We start from the raw sequence: 16,148 nt of genomic DNA, 5'->3' as shown, positions 1-16,148 counted from the left end.
ACCTTTTCCAGGTTTTTTTTTTCTATTCCTGAAACATTCCTATGGTTTTAATGCCTTAGGTCTTTGCTCCTGCTGTTCCCTTAGCTTGAACCAATTTTTAAAAATGAAATCATATGCAGTTTTCAAGACTCAGGTCAAATCTCATCTTCCTCTTGGAAATATTTCTTAACTTTTCCTCTCAGTTGGACTATATATCTTATTTCTCAAGCCCTAGGAGCATTACTGGCGTTATTTTAGGGTCTCCTAGCTTTCTGTCTCTGATATTATAGCAGTTTGGGTACACATCTTTACTCTATGAAATAAGAAGCTCTGGATAGGCATTAGAATCTTTATGATGCCTCTCATCGTCCCTCCCCCAGCACCTGGAATAGTATCTTCACAGGTGAATCATTCCAAATGTGTCTGTTGGATCAACCTCAAAATATCAAGGAGGTTCATTTCTTAAAGGAATCTCTGTTACCAAAAGTATATCCTTCTATCCTACCAAAATATCCCCCAAAGGGATTATTAGAATAAATTTCATTTTCTCTACAACCAGACCAGAAGTTCATGTTTATACATGCTAGGAGCTGGGTGTGATATGAGATGTGATTGAAAGATTCAGTGTATCATACCATCTATCCATTAAATAGTTTTTCTTGAAATATAAGCAGATTGTGGTGTGTGTGTGCATGTATGATTTCTCTCCATCTAGAACCTGAAGTCATTTGAAGCACCATGTATAATTTCTTTACATTTGATATAGTTCCCATTTCAATGTACTACTTTGAATTTCCAAAGAATATAATATGAAAAGAAGAGGTTGTAAAAGGGGGGGTAGTAACTTGGCAGTGTAAAATATGAAAAACACTATGTCAGCCAGGTGATCAAGGCTAACATCATCAACAGTGATAAGTTCTGTTGATAAGTTGTGTACCCTTGATATAATACAATGAGAATGGAACTTTATTTCTCTGTTATTGCTTCCAAAAATCCATAATCCCTGTAAAACATAAGGAAAACATCAAACAAACCCAAACTGAAGGACATTCTACAAAATGCCTGATCAGGAGTCCTCAAAACTCTCAAGATTATTAAAAAAACAATAAAAGCTTGAGAAACTATTACAGTCTAGAGAAACCCAAGTCTAAATGTAATATATCCTGTTTGGGATCTTAGGACAAAAAAAAAAAAAAAAAGGATATCAGGTGAAAACCAAGGAAATCTCTATAAAGTATAGATTTTATTATGAATATATCAATATTGGTTTATTAGTTGTAATGAATATGCATTCTGATGTGTGATGTTAATAATAGGGAAAATTGAGGAAGAAGTAAAACTTTGATTATTTGCAGATTATATGATACTATGTATAGAAAACCAAAAATAATCCACCAGAAAACTGCTAGAACTGATAAACAAATTCAGTAAACTTGCAGGATATAAAAATCAACATACAGAAATCTGTTGCATTTCTATACACCAATAATGAAGCAGCAGAAAGAGAAATTAAAGAATAAATCCCATTTACAATTGTACCCAAGACAATAGGATAGCTAGGAATAAACCTGACCAAAGAGATGAAAGACCTGTACTCTGAAAATTATGAAACACTGAAGAAAGAAATTGAAGATGACACAAAGAAATTGAAAGACATTCCATGCTATGGATTGGAAGAACAAATATTGTTAGAATGACTCTACTATCCAAAGCAATCTACACATTTAATACAATCCCTATCAGAATACCAACGGCATTTTTTACAGAGCTAGAACAAACAATCCTAAAATTTGTATGGAACCACAGAAGACTCCTAGTAGCCAAAGCAAGCTTGAAAAAGAAAAGGCTGGAGGCATCACAATTCCAGAGTTAAAGTTATATTATAAACATGTAATAATCAAGACAGTATGGTACTGGAACAAAAATAGACATATAAATCAATAGAACAGAATAGAAAACCCAGAAATGGACCCACAATTACATGATCAATTAATCTTTGACAAAGCAAGAATGAATATCCAAAGGGAAAAATACAGTCTCTGCAACAAATGGTATTGGGAAAACTGGAGAACACCATGCAAAAGAAAAACTGGACCAGTTTCTTACACGATACACAAAAATAAATTCAAAATGGACTAAAGACCTAAATGTGAGACCGAAAACCATAAAGTTCATAGAACACAGGCAGTAACTTCTCTGACATTAGCTGTAGCAACTTCTTTCTAGATGTATCTCCTGAGGCAAGGGAAACAAAATTAAAAGTAAACTATTGGGACTACATCAAAATAAAAAGCTTCTGCACAGTGAATAAAACAACAAATCTAAAAGGTAACCTACAGAATGGGAGAAGATATTTGCAAATGATATATCTGACAATTGCTATTATCCAAAATATATAAAGAACTTATACATTTCAACACCCCAAAATGAATAATCCAGTTAAAAAATGGGCAGAAGACATGAATAGGTATTTTTCCAAAGAAGGCATACAGCTAGATAATGGAGATATGGGAAAATGCTCATCACTTATCATCAGGGAAATGCAAATCAAAACTACAATGAGATATCACCTCATACCTGTCAGAATGGCTAAAACCAACAACACCAGAAACAACAGGCATTGGCAAGGATGTAGAGACAGGGGAACCCTCTTGCACTGTTTTGGGAATGCAAACTGGTACAGCATTCTGGAAAACAGTATGGAGGTTCCTCAAAAAGTTAAAAATAGAACTATCTAAGATCCAGCAATTGTACTACCAGGTATTACCCAAAGAATACAAAAATACTAATTCAAATGGATACATGCTTCCCAATATTTATAGCAGCATTGTCAGTAATAGCCAAATGATAGAAATAGCCTAAGTGTTCATGGATTGATGAATGGGCAAAGAGGATGTGGCATATATATGCAATAGAATATTACTCAGCCATATAAAGAATGGAATCTTGCCATTTGCAATGATGTAGATGGAGCCAGAGAGTATTACTAAGCGAACTAAGTCAGAGAAAGACAAATATCATATGATTTACCTCATATGTGGGATTTAAGAAACAAAACAAATGAGCAAAGGGAGAAAAAGAGGCAAACCAAGAAATAGACTCTTAACTGTAAAGGACAAACTGATCATTATCATAGGGGATGTGGGTGGGGGATGGTTTAAATGGGTGATGGTGATTAAGGGGTACACTGGTTGTGATAAGTAGTGGGTAATGTATGGAAGTGCTGAATCACGAATGTACACTTGAAACTAATATTAAACTGTATGTTAGCTAACTGGAATTTAAATAAAGCTTTAAAAAAGCTTTATGAGCTTTTTTAGGGAAAATTGGATATGGCATATATAGGAATTCTTTATGCTATCTTGGCAACTTTGCTGAATGCCTAGTGAGGAAATGAGAAAGGGTATTTGCATTCAACTTCCATATGAAGAATCAGAAAAAAAACTGAACAGTGTAAAACATGTATTGACAGCATGGAATTGGATAACTCCGAGCAAGTCATTTGAATTTCTTTGTCTCCTCATTCATTTAATAACCATTTGTATTTTTTTAAAGATTTTATTTTATTTTTAGAGAGAGAGAGCTCACACGAGCATGAACAGGTGGAGGAGCAGAGTGGAAGGGAGAGGGATGGGGAAAGAATCTAAGGCAGACTCCTTGCTTAGCACAGAGCTCAATGCAGGGCCTGATCTTATGACCCTGAGATCATGCATGACCTCAGCGGAAGCCAAGAGTCAGACACTTGAACAATTGAGCCATCCAGATGCCCCATAATAACAAGAATTTTTAAAAGTGCATAACTCATGGGATAGAACAAATTAATCTACATAGGTTGCCTAGCTCTTGATAGGTGGTCAATGTGTGCTCCCATTCCTTTGTCACATTAAACTTGCGGGCAAGTCACTGAACCTGTCACTGTGGACAATAAGGTATTTGTTATCAGATGGAACTAAAAGAAGTCATTTAAAACAAAAACTGTAGGTACTGCTGCCTTCTAATAAGTAGGGGAGCATAGCTTTTATCAGCAGGGGAAATGAGTCTATACTCTCCTCTTCCAGTTACAGACACTCATGGGAGAAAGAGAGAAAAGATGGAAACTTCAAAGCTTCTTCCATTTCTTCTGTGCAGATAAAGGATAAGTCCGAGGGTGGATGAATCTTTGCTTTGCAGGCACATTAATAGGCAGTATTTTTAAAAATAAGCCTGGAATCCAATAGAGGGTGGGAGAGTTCAGAACAGCTGAACTGTTCTGCATAATTAAGTTAGGGAATTAAGATGAAAGGAGCATAAAAGTGTGTGTGGGGAGGGGGGGCGGGTGGACATGGAGGTACAGTGCAGGAGGCTGTAATCTTTAGAGATTTGTGACCAGCAAGAAATTCTCTATAGAGGCACAGCTTTAGAACTCTTAGAACAAACTCTCTAAATTTTCATTTTTAACTTGTTTTCCTGTTATATAAATGCCTTTCCTCATCTCAGTTTTCAAGGAGTCTGTTAAACACACAAATGTCTGGCATGAAAGATTCTGGTAGAAACTAAAATCCTTATCTATACTGGTACCAATCCAAAGAAAAAGAACAACTTAGGGGGGTGAGATGAAATGAGATTTTGGTTTCAGCAGAAAGAGGAATTTGGACACAGATATGAACATTGAGTATACATATCCCGGGGAATTTGAAGAAAGTTGAAACTGGACATTACGTTGGGACTGATAGTAATAAAAGGGGATGTGTGTGTGTATGTGTGTGTGTGTGTGTGTGTGTGTGTGTGTGTGTAGGAAACAAAGCTATACTGACCTGAATGAACAAACCCATCCACTTCTTGCCTCCCTTTTCAGAATGGAGGCCTGGGGGAAGGAGGAGGGCTGGGTTCCCAGGTTCTTGGTGCTCTCAGAGATCTGCCCTCTCTGGGGCTGAAGGGTCCCAATGCACAGACTATGCCATAGCTCCACCATCCCTCATCCTCATGTCCCACTATGCTCCCACATACTGGAATTGCCATACCATGTCATCGACGTATCCTGGCACTCAGTGTCTTTTGTTCTTGCTCTGAACCATACACAAGCTATTTCCTTACCAGTCACCTTCACATTCCCCACCCCCACCCCCACCTCATTCTTTAAGCCTGGCTCTAGTATCTCTCCTACTGTGAAGCTTTCCTAAGCACATATCCTCCCTTCCTGAATACTGGCAGTAGAGCTCATTCTGTCCATAGTGGGTACATTGGAGATGTGCATGTATATCTCCCTCCTGCAGCTCATAACCGAGGGGAACACAGTTATTTGCAGTTATTTTTTACATAACATTCCCCACCCCCAAGACTGAGACAGACAGGGTGAAGAACAGAGGAGTTTTATTTTCATGTCCCTGAGCGCACGTAACCGTAGTGCCTCGTTCTTAGAAGGTGCTCAGCAAATATTGGACAAGCGATTAGCTCAAAATTTGTCTTACATTGCTGGTATAATTACATGGTCCTTACACTACAGCTACGGATGCATTGACTGGTTAGCTTCCTTTAGCACAGAGATTTTTAAGCTTGTTGGCACACTGGCATCCCTCAGAACTTTAATAATTCCCAACACCTAGGTTTCAGCCCAGATGTCCTCATTAATTGATCTGGCTGCAGCCTGGGTGTGGGGATTTTGAGGCCTCCTCAGCCTTGCTCTAAGCCCAGGGTCAGGCTTGCTTGGGGTTGTTTCTCCCTCTTGCAGTCATTGCTGATTCTCAAGCGTATCCAAGCACAAGGGCAGGGACAGACAGCAGGGCTCTTCTTATAGGTCCATCACAAAGCTGCTCCATTTCAGGTCATTCCCCAGGAAGCCCTTACTGGGGATGCAGTGAGGATCAACTAGACAAGGAATGAGAAGGTACTTAAAAGTGCCTTTCAAAGTGCTACGGACAAGATAGTGACCAATCTCAGACCCCTCTTATGCTTCCAGGTGCTACTCTGCTGGTTCATGTGTTCTTCGGTTATGAAGGCCTCTTCTTACTCTCTTTGGGAAAGTGGCTCTAGGAGCTGCTTTGCTCAGGTTTCAAGAACCAGAGTACCTGGAAGTGTGTGCATGTCCCTGGAGCCACCTTAACCCATGACTACAGATGAGAAAGTATAAAGCCTAGACACCTTATCCAGAGTTGGGGCATCCTCTGAACTGTAATTCATGTTCCAGGGACATGAGGCTGAGGCTTTGACTAAAACCCCATGCTGGCGTGGCCTCTTTCCTGTTCTGCCTCTTTGGTCCTTACTGGTTCCTCCCGAGGGCACTTCATTTATCATTTACTTGCACACAAATCTTGTCTCAGAGTCTGCTTCCAGGGAACCTGACTTAAGCCACAAATGCAACATGATACAGTCGGGTAATTCCTCCTGGCAACCTGATGATTTATGATGTTTGTAAAATATATACTTACTGAACATCTTTTTAGATGCTGTTCAGTGCTTTTTATTTTGAAACATACATTACCTCATTTAATCCCATCCAACCCTTTGTGAATAAAGTAGCAGAGGTTTAGAAAGATTAAGTAATTATCCCAAAATCACACACTAGCTAAGTAGTAATTAAAGAACAGACTGGATTGAACCTAAAACTCCTACTTTAGTGTGCTCTATCCTAAGCTGAAGATTTTGGGAATGTATTTTCCACTACCTCCTTGTTAATTTTTCCTGCCTTTCCTATTGATCTCCATTTCAATCATGTTAGACCAAGGGCAGGTTTAAGGAGAGAATCATATTCTTCTGACAGGCAGATGGGAAACAAAAACTCTTCTTGTAACTTGGCAAGAACAAGGATAGTGATTGATCTTAGGTTGCTGCTCCAAATGGCAACCACTTTAAAACAGATCCTGCCTCTATCCCGGGTGAAGAAAGCATCACTCACCACAATTCCCATCCTTCTCAGCCTGCTGCATGCACTTTACAGTTCAGGTGTGAGAAGTACAGTGAGCTGTCAAAACAAGGTCTCATTGCGTGGTGAGGTAGGGGGAAGATTCAAGCAGTATTTCTGGGGGAAGCTGGAAGACAGGTGATTTGCAGATTATTTGGAATGACTTGATTATTTTATTATTTAACTCCATACTGAGTAGTCAGCCCCTGCTGGATACAGATGCAGAACACAAAGATGGGCAAGGCTTGGTTCCTGCCCTGGAGGAACTTGCAGTCTAGGGATGAGACAGACACATTTGGCCAACCAGACCCACAGAAGGAATTTGGGACATGAGATCGAGGACAAGCAGATGCACCTTAGAGATTCATAGAAGTCTTCAGATACAGGGCAGCACTTAAGCCTAAGTGCAGTATGGCGGCAGTTTCTTCAGGCAGCACTGTAGTGTGAGGAGCAGAGGCTTGAAGGTACTTCAAGTGAAGTAAAGAGAATCCAGAAGGGCACAGTGGTCTTAGTATGTAAAGCACCTTCTAGGAATGGTCCAGAGTAGTTGGTAATGCTGAGAGATGCAGTCATATTTTACTCAAATTTCCTTGCATGCCTACCATGTACCAAGGTAGGGTGCTAATCACATGCAGTTTGTTGGCCGTTAGTTGTTTATAGGTGGAGGAGGCAGACAAGCAAAGAGATAATTACAGCAGAATGAAATGTGTTATGAGAGAGCTCAAGGACATGATCTGAGAGGCAGAAAGACTTCCTGGAAGAGGAGACACTTGAGATAAGTCTTGCAGTTGAAGGAGTGATGAACTTGGAAGGGTGAGCTGTGGACCAATTACTGAGTCCCTTATGTGAAACCTGGGAGTTTGGACTTAATCTGGTAGTAAAATCAGAATTGATGCATATCTGAGTGTGGTGAGGGGGGCCACTCTTAGACCTAGGATTCTGATCATATAAATAACTAGCTCTGCATGTGCTGGTCCTCAGCTCCCCTGTCCCTTCTATGGGCTGACTGATGAGGGTGTGCCCTAGGTTTTGAGATTGCAGTCCTATTATTCCAGTTTATTCGTGGATTTGCTTTGCCTCTATAAATAGGTGGCCGTATGGTCCTAGGAGAACAGATAGCTAATAGAACAGGGTTGAGAGTGGAGCAGGGAAAGGCTTTCAACTCACCTGCTGTGCTGCATCCTCTCATTTGCTGTTCTGTGGCAGAAAAGGAAAGGGATGGAGACTGATTGCTGATTTGGTAACTATGGTAATGTGCAGGCTCCTGTCATTTATAAGAGGCCTGAATGGATTAGAAGCACCTTCTAAAATGCTTGCTTGTGAAGAGGTAGCTAAACATGTCTTGACTGCCTGCCTATGACAGGCCTATTTCCAAGTATGCAGAGACAGGGTTTTAGAAGGCTGAGTTTCAAAGGCATACCCAGCCTTTACAAATAGAGAAAGGAGGCTTGAGGATCATTCAAGCCTGGCTTGCATATTTCCAACTAATGCCAGGCAGCTGCCCCTAAGCCGTTCCCAAGTAGCCCACAAAACAAGAGCTTTGCTTTGAAACTAAGACTCTGCCCCAAATATCCATCTATTTAAAACAGCAACACAACAAAAAATGCTGTCCCTTTGGTTCACATCTTTCTTCCAGTTCCACCTTTGGGGTCTTATTTGAACTTCCAAATAATCTGTCTCTACCACTCTTTAATATCACGAGTTATATTTGGCTTCCGTCAGAACTTCCTAGATGAAGAAATTAGACTTACTTCGATTTCAGTCTAATCTCTGCTGCTTGTTTCCTGCTGTGTGACCTTAGAAAAGTCACTGAGTGTCTCTGAGCTCAGTTGTCTGATCTATAAGACGGAGATGACAATACCTGAGAATTTTGCGAAGTCTCTAGTCTTACCTATGCCAGAGAATGAATACTCAAGTAAATAGTGTTTTCCTTAACTTTCTGCCTTCATCCTATCCTCCCAAACCTCTGAGCTCTCTGAAGACAGACTTCTACTCTGTCACATGTCTGCTTTCAATTCAAAGTCTAGACAGCCAGTGCATAAGGAAAATGAGAGAACTGAGCCTGGATTCAAAAATTCTGTTCAACCAGTGTATGTGGTCTGAGGCCAGCCAATCCCAGGTTAGCCCGAAAATAACACTCTTGCTGGGCTTCTGACTTCACCCAGACCCTATATGGTGAACTTGAGTAACAGATGAATTCATCCCATGCATGCTGGCCTCCAATCCCAGAAGAGCAGGCCCAAGCACTGGACTTACAGATGGCAAAATTGCAAAAAGGCTAGAACATTGGACTTGGAGACCAAAAAAGTCCTCTCAGAATGCCCCCACATGGTGCCCTAACCCAATGTCTTGAGATTTTTAGGCAGTCTCAGAATCTTGTCATATTCACAAACCCTCATTCACACTTCTCCATCTGACTGGAACATTCTCTGTGCTAAGTCAGTCCTCTCATCCATCCAGATCCTTATGGTAGTTGCATTTTTCCCATGAAAAACTTTCTTGTTCTCTCTGGTTTAAGTTGATCCCTCCATTTCAGACTAAGAAAAGCACTTATGATTTGTATGCTTACCATTTGAGAATTAACTTCACTTAAATAACTTTTTGCATTCTATTTTTAAATTATAAAGCAACGATGCCATAATGCCAAAAATAAAAAATTTAAGAGTTGAAAAATCAATCATGAATCTAACTGTACTGGTTAAATCCAACTGTGTGTATCTAACACAATTGTTTTTGATATTGTGATATATTAACTTCCTGTGTTTTTTTTAAATAAATTAATTTTTATTGGTGTTCAATTTACCAACATACAGAAAAACACCCAGTGCTCATCCCGTCAAGTGTCCCCCTCAGTGCCCGTCACCCATTCCCCCCCACCCCCTGCCCTCCTCCCCTTCCACCACCCCTAGTTCGTTTCCCAGAGTTAGGAGTCTTTATGTTCTGTCTCCCTTTCTGATATTTCCCACACATTTCTTCTCCCTTCCCTTATATTCCCTTTCACTATTATTTATATTCCCCAAATGAATGAGAACATAACTTCCTGTGTTTTAATTTTATAAGATTTTTTAACTTATGTATAAGAATAATTATATAAGATTTTACATATTGCGGTCTGATTTTTGTATTAAAATGCTAACATTCGCCTATATTGCAACATGGTATTTATAACCATCACCTTTTGTGGATGATTACATTATAAATAGGTTTATACTTTTACTAAACCCTCTTCCATAGTAGAACATTTAAGTTACTTCTGGTTTTTTATTATTACAAATAATACTGCCCTGTGCATCTTTTGTTCATACACTTGTATAGTCAGCAGACACTAATGTTTCAGTGGGTTAAACGATGTTTTTTTTCTCACATCCCAGCCTAATGTCATCATTCCTGCTCTCCCTGTTCTGCTTCCTACAATTTATTTAGGGTCCCAGGCTCTTTCCACCTGGTGGGTCTGCCATCTTTGAGACTCTCAAAGACCTCCAGAGGATCCTCCACATTCATCAAGCAGATAAAGAGATGATGCATGAAAGATTTCAAGGCAGGTTTTTGGTGTTTTCCTGGAAGTAGATATATAAGATTGATGCATACATATCACTGGCAAAAAGCTCAGTTACAGGGCTTCACATAACTGCAAGGGATGCTGGAGAGGCAGTCCTGATATATACCGAGGGAGAAGAAGAAGTGGATTTGATGAACAACCAGCCAATCTACCACAATTACTTTCTTTATTTTATATTATTTATTTAGACTAGATGAGTGATTTTAGTTTAAAATTCAATAATGCTCTTGTAGCTATTCATATATATTAAATCATCCTTCACTCATTTATTTATTTTAAAAATATTTGAGTGCTCGCTTTGATGCAGGTAATGTATCAGATAGGCAGGAGGATATAATACTGAAAAAGACATGTCATTTGAATTCTGGCAACTAGTCCAACTGTCTATTATATATTCCCTTCTTTTCCTCTTGATTCTTTTAATGTTTTTAAGTCTCCATCAAAGTTTCTTTTAAAGATCTTATTTATTCATGAGAGACAGAAAGAGAGAGAGAGACAGGTAGAGACATAGGCAGAGGGAGAAGCAGGCTCCCTGCAAGGACCCCAACTGGGGATTCGATCCAGGACCCCAGGATCACACCCTGAGCCAAAGGTAGACGCTCAACCACTGAGCCACCCAGGCATCCCTCCATTAAAGTTTTATACACCCTGAGAGCCATATATTTCTTATTATAGCCTTGCTATTATCTAGCTCAATGCTGGGCATGCAGAATCCAAAACATCTATAGATTAAATGAATAATGTGCTTAGTCATTCAATATACTTAATGAATAAAGCTCTGAGGGGCTAACTAACTGTCTTAAAGATCTACAGAAAAATCCTAAAGCATAGTAACCAAAGTCTTCAATTGATTTGGACAAGACATCAAATAATGGTTCTCCAAGGAAAGGAAAGATGCTTTCTGAGCATGAGGAGGACCCTTCTACCTACACTCAGCCTGAAATAGCAGCACAGGATTGTATTAGCTCACAGCAGGAGAGACAACAATTGCAGAGCTTCCTGTCTTGATGGTTCACATTAAAGCCAAGGGAGATTGTAAACCTCCCATCCAAGGCAATGCTAAGAATGGAAGGAGTTTACTATCAGTCTATGGTAACTTGGAAAAGCTCAGCTCACAGGAAGGGGTAAATCTTTTGTTTTACCTCCATTTCTAATGTGTAACTTTCGTTTTTAGGCACAATACTACTTGCTTTATGCTACTTAGCCTTCCTTTTTTCCCTCAATAAAGCATTAAAAGAAAGTCTGTTCCCTTCTGGGAATTATGGTGTTCCCCCCACTTCTCATATTTCTCAACACCTGTTGGGCAGCTGCTACATTCTACCCAAGTAGTGACTGCATTTGCAAGGACTGAATTCTAACAATACAGAAAGTTAGTGATACTTAAGGGATTTGCAATATGAACTTAACTATAGTAGATTGCTGGAACCACACTCTCATATTTCCCATGTACGTCTGTGGTCTCTATTAAGAAGCAATAAAAATAACAGAGCTACTAAGTTCACTGGCTGTGTAGCTAAATCTTTTCCTACATCTATATATAACCACATAAATGCAATACTTATATAGCTCTATATGAATTAATATGCATGTATATCTAGCTATGTATCTTTATATCTGGTAGTTATAATAATAGTTTCTTAATTGCATTACTGTAGCAGCTAACACTTAGCATTTATGAGATGCCAGGCATTGTTCTAAGCATTTTATATACATTGATACATTCAAACCTCAGATAATATTAAGAGGTAGCTACTATTATAATTCTTATTTTATAGATAAGGAAAATAAACTTTGGAGAGGTTAAGCAGCTTGCCACAGATCACGCAACTAGTAAGTGGTAGAGCCAGGATTTCAGCTGGTCAGTCCAGGTCCATAGTCCATGATTTTAATTAGTGTGTGATATTTGCATTTAATATTTTATATTCAATTTTTAAAACTACATTTCATAGTAGAAAATGGGAATTACTATTATATTTTTAATTTGCAATAAGCTATTGGGGTGCCTGGGTAGCTCAGTCGGTTAAACCTATAACTCTGTTTCAGCTCAGATGATGATCTCAGGTCAGGTCATGATCTCAGGGTCAGGAAGTCAAGCCCTGTGTCGGGCTCTATGCGCAGTGCAGAGTCTGCTTGTCCCTCTCCCTCCCCTCCAGCATGTGTGTGTACACAGACATGCTTTCTCTCTTTCTCTCTCTCTCAAATAAAGTCTTTTAAAAAATTTGTAATCAGCTATTGAGATAAGTGGAACACATATTATACAGTTCTTGTTTATACCATTATTTCTTCTATAATAAAAGTGAAGCTCAGAGAAAGGGAGTGCCTTTCTAAAGCTCATGTTTTTCATAAGTGAGAGAGCAAGAACATTCTGCATCCTGGTTTTATGTACCCAACCCTAAGAAGACAGGTAAGGGACATTTTATGGTCTGAAAGAATTAAGTTCCACATTTCTTGTGAAAACAACATTTATTACTTAGTGACAAAAAAATGTTACAGGTTTTTATAATAGTCCAAAAATCCAAGTTATTAAAATTCAGAGCCACTCAACATTCCATGAATACTTTATAAATCTGTGGAGGTTTGAAGAGAAATGAGATGAAAGATCTCTTGAGCCTGGATTCTGCCCTTAATTCTGCTAGAGATTGGTCTTTAGGCACCAGGAACTAGTTCTTCAGCCTCTCTGGGCATCAAGTTACTTATTTAAAAAATGAGCCTAGAGATAATACTAGTAAATATTTAAGCAGATGGACAAACACTATATAATATGCCAAGAGTCGGTAAGTGCTATGGAGGAAAATAAAGCAGGGTAAGGATGGAGGAAGAAAATGGGGATGGGGATTTTACTTCTTGTTTTACAGAAAACTTGATTTAATTGATATGAGGTTATTTATAGTCATTCATCTAATATGATGTGAATAGTCATGTTTTGCTGCAGCAGTATTTGTGCATTTGAATATTGAGTGCTGCCCCAAACCTCACTGTGGATATTCTAGAATGTACAGTATATGCACATAAATTTATAAAATCAGAAAAAGTACATTCCAAAGCACATCTGTTACTGAAAGGTTTCAGGTAACAGGTCATGTAGGTCTATCAGCCAGACTTCAGGAAGGGGGTCAGGACTGGAAACTCAAATGGGAAAGTCAGCATCTTATAGACAGCATTTTGATGAAGCCAAGTGGCTGGGTGATAGCAAGTGGTGAGGAGAAAAAGAGCAAGCACTGAACTGTGTCTCACTCCACTATTCATAGGGATGAGGTGTGAGATTGACAAAGAGAGATTGTCCGGAAAGCAAATAAAGGAAGTGTTTCAGGAACACTGCAGGCAGGAGAGATCAGCTGTGTGGAACAAAGCTAACAAGTCAGTAAAGATGAGGACTGAGCATGTGAAAGAAAAGCAGCCCCAGCAACATCAAGCATCCTTTCTCCTCTTTGTCATCATTGCCAGGATTCATTACACCGACAACCATGCTTAATACAAGTCTGTGTATCTACTTTATCTATCATGATTGCATAATGGCCACTTCTTGAAGGCACTACTTAAATTCCTTACTTTTCCTGGAGGTGAGGTATATTTCATGGAAGCAATAAAAAAAAAAAAAAAAACAACCTACAAACTTCAAAGCAAGACAGACTTGGACTCAAAACCCATACTAATTAGGTTGCCCACACCTTTATAGCTCAACGTCAGACAAGTTGTTTAATAGTGCTGTATCTCACTTTTCTCACCTGGCAAATGAGACTCTTTAACAATCTCAAATGTATGTTGAAAATTAAAAGCAATAACCTTCATAAAGAGCTTTAGACATAACAGATGCTCAAAGTTCTTCCTCTTTTCTAGGGACAGTGGATAACCTGCAAACATGCAGTATGCTGATAGGACAAAGCATTCCCTGAACTGGACCACAGGAGATGTGGACTGTGGCTCCAGCCCCCACAGCTGTATTTTGTAAAACCTCAGGTAACTCAGATCGTATTCCTAAGCTTTGGAATCAGAAATCAGCATTCAACAGGCACAAACTACTATATTGGGTTGAATTGGAACAATATTTTTAGTTGGCTGGTTGGTTGATTTGTATCACTCTCTAGTTGGCTACAGTTTATCCTTTCTTCATGACATCATCCCTTTACATTACCTGCCTGCCCCTGAATCCATTTGAGTTTGTAGTCGTTAGAGTAAATAATCTTTCTTGCCCCTTCATTTAGAATATTTTACAGGGATACCTGGGTGGCTTAGTCAGTTAAGCATCGGATTCTTGATTTGGGCTCAGGTCATAACCTCAGTGTTGTGGAGTTTTACCCCACGTTGGGCTCTGTGCTGAGTTTGGAGCCTGCTTGGGATTTTCTCTCTTCCCCTCCCTCTCCTCCTCCCTGCAGCATTCTCTGTCTCAAAAAAAAATTTTTTTTAAAGAAAAAAGCATTTTACAAGTTGTGTAACTAGTACTCCAAAATGTCCTTGTTCAGAGCATTTTTACACACTAAACATTATACATACAACGCTTTGGATCTACATGCTTTTCAACACTCTTCAAAAAGTTTTAGGCCTGAAAACAAAATGAATGCCTCTCAAATAAGAAAGATGAACAGCAAAATTAAGGAACAAATTTTCAGACTCAAAGTATATGACAGCATATCAGCCATTCAAGTGCAACTGAACTAAGGAGGTTTGATATTGAAAAATAAAGTTTGAATTATAAGAATAGGTTAATAATTTATTCTTTAGGCAACTTGGAATTATAGATATTATCAAAAATCTTTTCAAATGTTTAAGGCAAAATTGCATCTAATAATAATGTGAAAGCATCAGATGGAGTTCTTTAGGAATTGTAGTTCCTTTTTTGTTCTCTTGCCATTCTTCTTGGAAAAATGTATACCATAGCTTCTGACATTTTTCATCCATTTCCTCCAGTGATTTTTCCAAGTTAACAAAGGAGTGAGGAAGAGAATGGTTATAGATGCTTTCTCATTCAAAAATTTCCTACTATATATCTTTATTCCTTAGAACTCAGCACATTGTAGGTGCTTAATAATATTTATTGGCTTAATCATCTGCTCAGAGGAAGGTAAAGAAAGCACACCTCAGGTGCCATGAATCATGTAATAAAATATTTTTGATTGGTTCTTCATAGGACATCTGAATTCTGACATTATTCAGGGAAGCAATGTTCCCAGCATCCCTTACTCCTAGTAGGGGACATGTGACACAGTTGCTACCAAAGAGGCATAGCATTCTAAGTCTGCTCAGGTTTCTGGAAGCACTGACTTAATAGAGTAGATGCATGGCATTCTTCTTTTTGTTTTGAGTCCAGGTGTGCTATCTAGAGGAACAAATGACACTTTAATGTGCAAGTTGACAAGCCAACATGCTGGGGGTAGTGGGGTAGAGAGGCTTACAGACAGTGGCCTTGATGTCATTGATGAACTGCTGCACCAGGGCTGGACCACATCCTTCCATAATGCTAACCATGAAGGCAAACTAAACCCTATTTGTGTGAGATGTGGAAAGTCAGGGCTTTTTTGTTTTTTGTTATTTGTTTGTTTTTCTACTTGTACCCCAAAATCATCTGATTGCTATACCATGGGGAGGGGTGGTTAAAATGGAGGGGAGATGAAAGCTTTTGACATCAGAGGCATTAAGAAACTTTGAAGCTAGGAAGCTGGAGGGATATTCTGGAAGGAAAGTGACTGTCAGGTAGGTATATAGGTAAGTAAGTGAAGCTTTTAGGGAAATGGACAT

At 39.0% G+C, this 16,148-nt stretch overlaps 1 protein-coding gene across 1 annotated transcript in view; it reads left to right on the top strand.

The window, feature by feature from the left end:
- Positions 1-14,250: 14,250 nt before the first annotated feature.
- Positions 14,251-16,148, top strand: part of ANKFN1 (ankyrin repeat and fibronectin type III domain containing 1) — a 451,629-nt gene continuing 449,731 nt past the window's right edge. The window contains exon 1 of the mRNA XM_041724056.1: positions 14,251-14,372. The gene's annotated coding sequence lies outside the window, so the exon portion shown is untranslated. The remainder of the gene's footprint in view (positions 14,373-16,148) is intronic.

This window comes from Vulpes lagopus, chromosome 12 (genome assembly GCF_018345385.1).
Source record: "Vulpes lagopus strain Blue_001 chromosome 12, ASM1834538v1, whole genome shotgun sequence".
Taxonomy (NCBI): domain Eukaryota; kingdom Metazoa; phylum Chordata; class Mammalia; order Carnivora; family Canidae; genus Vulpes; species Vulpes lagopus.
This window is presented reverse-complemented; position numbering and strand designations above follow the sequence as displayed.